The sequence below is a fragment of the Neltuma alba genome, unplaced genomic scaffold (genome assembly GCF_004799145.2).
Source record: "Neltuma alba isolate B1F8T4 unplaced genomic scaffold, ASM479914v2 tig00011020_pilon, whole genome shotgun sequence".
Lineage (NCBI taxonomy): Eukaryota > Viridiplantae > Streptophyta > Magnoliopsida > Fabales > Fabaceae > Neltuma > Neltuma alba.
In genome coordinates, this window is record NW_021635773.1 from 9352 (window position 1) to 14469 (window position 5118).

A 5118-nucleotide genomic window follows, 5' to 3' on the forward strand; every position below is an offset into this window, starting at 1 on the left:
CATGTGTACTTATAAATTCATCTATGAATTTGATCCAAAAAATATAAGTAATTTGACGTAACTTTTATCATTTTATAAATTACCAAGTATTTATCTAATATAACAATATACACAACAAACAACTAAGACTTCAACGGCTTCTTGTTTCTAGTTTTTTAAGGCTTTGGTCTGCCAAGTTCACCAATTGCAATTTTCCCTCTATTGATTTTAGTATTTTTTTCCCCAATCCCTCAAGCTTGTCTCTTCACACATGGGCAAATCTTTAATCTTTATGCTTCCAATTATTTATCAGTAGTTTAATTACCAATTAAACTTGAAGGGCAAACGCCAATGTGTTTTTTTTTTTTTGCCAACGGCAAAGTGGAATTTAAGGATAAATAGAACTTGTACTTGATGTCTTCCAACTTGTGTCTTTTAATTATAGTGTAGCTTATCATCTCCAACAAGACGCATGTAATTAACAATAAACATTATACTTGCAACACCTTGCTTTTATATATACTAATAGGATCATTTTAACGTCTGTGAATCACTAACGCCAGGTTTCCAACCTGGGAAAAACACAAGGAATTTTTTTTTCCTTTCAACATTAGAAATCATCAATCAAAAATTTCAAACCTTTAGAATAATTAAAGAGTGATCTACAATCAACCCTGCTTTCAATTTAATCTATTATCACCTAAAAATAATTTCATACTATACAATCTTATAATATTACATTAAAAATAGAGCAACGCTCTTGGTTGACAGTATATACGTGCACCCGGCAGTGCTCACCTTCTTATAGAGAATACAAAATAATATTTCCATAGAGCAAGTAAAGTTACTTGCCCATATAACATATATAATAAAATAAGTATAAACTTATTAAGATATTTTGCTACATATTTACAAAATATAACAGCTATCTCTGTTCTTCAACCAGCTCACCTTCTTCTCAAACAACCTCCTTATCCTTCGAGCTACTAGCCTTCACTGTTCATCATAAATGGGGGGATGAGATTCTAAAGAATCCCCGTAATAGTAATTTTCATCAAACAAATGTGCAGATTACATAAAGCATGCAAAACAAGCCAAAGTGGAACATAACCTTGCAAGCTAATACAATTAAGCATTTATGCGCAATGACAGATAGACAAGCTGAATAAATAATGTGCAAATAATTGGCAGATACTGCCCCATGTCTATCAGCTACACGTGATCACGGCTAAATAATCCATGTAAGGAATTAAGGATTACATGTTCTCATGCTTTAGAAAAGCAATATGGCACAAATAGACATGCAACAATCATACACAAGTGTAAGGTAGGAAAGAACTATTACCTGGTCCGCTTCCCTCCAAATCAAACCTTACCGTTCTCCTTTCTTTTTGCTTCTTGGTGGGCTTGAGCAGATATATAAACCTATCATATTGGTAAAGGTAGATCAATACTTAATCCAACTGTATCTCATAAATTAAGTAACTCTTTAAATCTCAAATCTTCTTTAATCTCTACCCTTTTGTAGTAGCTGGTTATCTGGACAATTTTTCTTGTTTAAACCATTCTCTTTGGAACGCTTCCTCCCTTATCTCAACCCATAGTGTTACTTTACTTAGTAATTGCTCATCTCGATCAAAGATTTTACATATATATATATATATATATATATATCACTTTTAAGGACAACAAGGTGCCCTTCATACCTCAATCATCCAATCCCAATAAAGTAAAATTAATTAAAATCCAACTTCACTAATTTTCACTCATGGCTGAGACTGACCAATTGATTTCATCTTATTTCCAAGCCAAGCAATTTCAATTTCAAACCATCTATTAATCTTCTTAATCTTTGGCCTAATATTCCTCCAATAACCTTTTATAATGTGGGAATTATTCCTGACTTCAAGACTATTCTTTAAAACTTAATATAGTCCGTCTTCAACTATAACGGTCACTATTTATTCTATGTGCAGACCTCAAACAATAAAGCATTTATAGCTTCAGGATTAACATTTCTCAAACAATTTTCAAAATAAATTCTAAAACTCAATCATTAAATCCCTAAAATTTCATTATATTCAATCAACCCCAACTACTTCTCATATTTAAGTGCAATTCGTAAATCCTTCGGTCAAGCCCCAAAATTTCAATGTATGAACTTTCCACATGCTTTTCCAATAATTAACAATAATCTTATCATTCAATTTCCTCTACTCTTAATTCAATACAATCTCTTCCATTCCTCCTACTTAGCAATTTCTTACATTAACCACCATCTTAGTACACAAGGACCCTTCTCTTCTCCTTAATTCTGAAAATTATTTCATACCTACGTCAATATCAAAGTCAACTTTTGAATGCTTCTACTTCAAATCTGGAAATTTTCCTCAAACTAAAATTTTTCTACTTCCATATCCCAAAACCATTTAACTATACAAATTCAGTTCCTACAAACATGACCGAGACGCACATATACATAATTATATATATGTATCACATTTATCTAAAACATGTTTTGCTCTTTCTGGTACTATAAATCGAAACCACTCATACACTTCCCCAACATCAACAAATCTCAATTCGAATAGCAAGCATGGTTATATGTGGGTACACACACACAGCACCATCTAAAGCTCTTGTGCATAATATCTAAACTTCCCTCACTTTTGTTACCATAAACCCAACACTATACAGCCAAAACAGGGAACTCCATACTACTTAATTAAAACAGAGCTTAGGTTCGAAATTCATCACTTCGCAAACCCATTTCACACACAATCTCATATATACATATATATTTATATGTATATTGAAATTTTCCATTTAATTCCCCCAGAACCTGACGCCACCCAAAGCCAAAACAACAACTGTAATGATTCGAATTTAACATGCAGAGTAGATAAGCAACATGCGATACAATATACTCACTCCATTAACTTAACTCATTATCATCCTAAACCAGCGACTATCACCCCTGCTTTCAGCCGACACAAAACAGAGCAAGGAATTCACATGCAAGCCATTAACCATACTCCATAATCATCAACCCATTCTCATCTCAAACCAGTGACCATAACCCATCCCTGTTCGGGAATTCAGGAAACAGAGACAACGGCAACACGCAAGCTCAAAAACCAGCACCAAATACCTCAATCTAGCTATAGGACACGAACCCATCGGTCCTCCTGTTCGTTTCTTCACTTTCTCTCACTACCTCATCTCTCTCTCTCCTCCATTGCAGCTAGAATACACTGAAAACAGAAAAGAAAAAGACGGAAGATTGATCAGGAGGTTCACCTTGCAAAGTTAATCGGTTTGCATGTGACCCAAGCACCTCCGATCACGACCTTTGCCTTCGTCCTCCTCCATCGCCGTCTCTGTGTCTCTTAACTCTCCTTGCGCTCTCTCTCTATTCCCTACAGAAAGCAGAAATGAATTGAAGGAGGTGGATAACTGATCTGATGGTTAAAAGGGAAGTGGCACGTGAGAGGGAAACGGTGTAGCTCAATGACCGCTATGCCCCTTCATTTCCTCCCCTTGTTCCAATTTCATCCCTTTCTCTATTTCCCCCATGTTTTATATGGATCTTTCTCATCCATTAGCTTCTTTGACCCATGAAATAATGTCTATAAAAAGTTCGGGTAAAAAATCATCTCCTACCTATTTTTCTTGAATTTTGGAAGAAAATAGCCCTTAAATCCAGAAATTAATCTTAACCCATTTTAAGGATTTTATGCCTCAAATAACTTCTCTACCTCATAAGATAATTTCCCTAAAATTTTCTAGTTAATTAGAAACTTCTAAGTATTTTCTAAGAAAATAACCCATTTTGCTATGAAAATAGCTTTAAAATCATTTAAGCCACTTTTTGGGGAATGAACTTTTTCAAAATATTTCTAAACCTTAAAAATCAATATTCCATAATTTTCCCCACTTGTGATTGAGCTATTAAATAATTTTAATGAATTTTCTTTTTTCTGCTCGTTCTGAATCAGAAAATTCGGGGTGTTACAATACTCACAAAATGTCTGTCCCCTTCGTGAAAAATTAAGCGCCTGTTTGGTTCAATCCCATTGCAAGATTGCAATGGTCATTAAAATTGCATTACTAAAAAAATTTTGTTTGGTTGCTCTTTAGTTTAGTAATTGGGTTTGCAATGGTAATGATTATTACCAAAAAATTGGTAATGCCCATTCATACCTTCTCCCCTATGAATTCCCATTACCGTTTATTGCATGATCCAAAAAGTCTAATTTACCCTTGTGTTTGTTCTCATTGTCTCCTCTCTCCACCTCTATTATTGACAGCCACCCCCATGGCACCATTAGCCCCATCAACCAGAATCAACATTTTTTCCCTTCCATTCTCTCTATTTTTTCCCCAGTGACAAGCCCTTCTCTTTTTTCTCCCTCCCTTCGTTATCATCATTTTCATCCTTTGCCATCAACATTTGAAGCTATGAATGCCTTACTTTCATATCTGTTTTCTATGAATGTCTTCCTCTAAATCTATTTTCCTGCAAATGTTCAAATCAATATTTGTAGTGGCAAACATGAGATTTTCATGCTTCTATGGTTTAGATCTTGGTTTTGTATTTTGTTCCCTCTGTAAGATTTGAAACCATGTTTAAAACTTGACTCACATATTTCTTCCCTTTTAATTCGTTGTGCTCATGATTTGCTTAAGATTTTTTTTTTTAAACATGCTGATTCTTATTTGGATTTTGTATTAATGCTGGTGTTTTGGTTGAGGAAGATGATTGGGAATTGAGAGTTTATGGGCATTTTGGACCTTTTATAATTCGGATTAAATATGAAAAATAATTTATGCACATCTTGTTAATAACAACCCAAACATACCGATGGTAATCATTATTGGATTGTATCCTATTGTGTTGCACCCCATTACCCAGTTTCTTCACCAAAAAAAAAGAAAAAGATATTTTTGAAAATAAAATGATGGAATAAAATTTAATCTATTATCTATTATCAAGATAAAAATAAAAAATTATTATGCTAACAACAGCCTCTTTGCATCCATATATAATCTTTATCTTGATAAGGTGAGAGCCATTGCCATTTCTCTTACAAATTAACATAAATTCAAGTTCAAGAAACACATTTGTGGGATGTTTTA

At 33.7% G+C, this 5118-nt stretch overlaps 1 long non-coding RNA gene across 1 annotated transcript; it reads right to left on the reverse strand.

Annotated features, from left to right (window-relative positions):
• Positions 1 to 596: 596 nt before the first annotated feature.
• LOC114760769 (uncharacterized) lies at positions 597 to 3385 on the reverse strand. Its single transcript, XR_003742087.1, has 3 exons — positions 3280 to 3385; positions 1325 to 1404; positions 597 to 975 (listed from the first exon to the last, which is right to left on the reverse strand). It is a non-coding gene; the product is annotated as an uncharacterized LOC114760769 (long non-coding RNA).
• Between the last annotated feature and the right edge of the window lie 1733 nt (positions 3386 to 5118).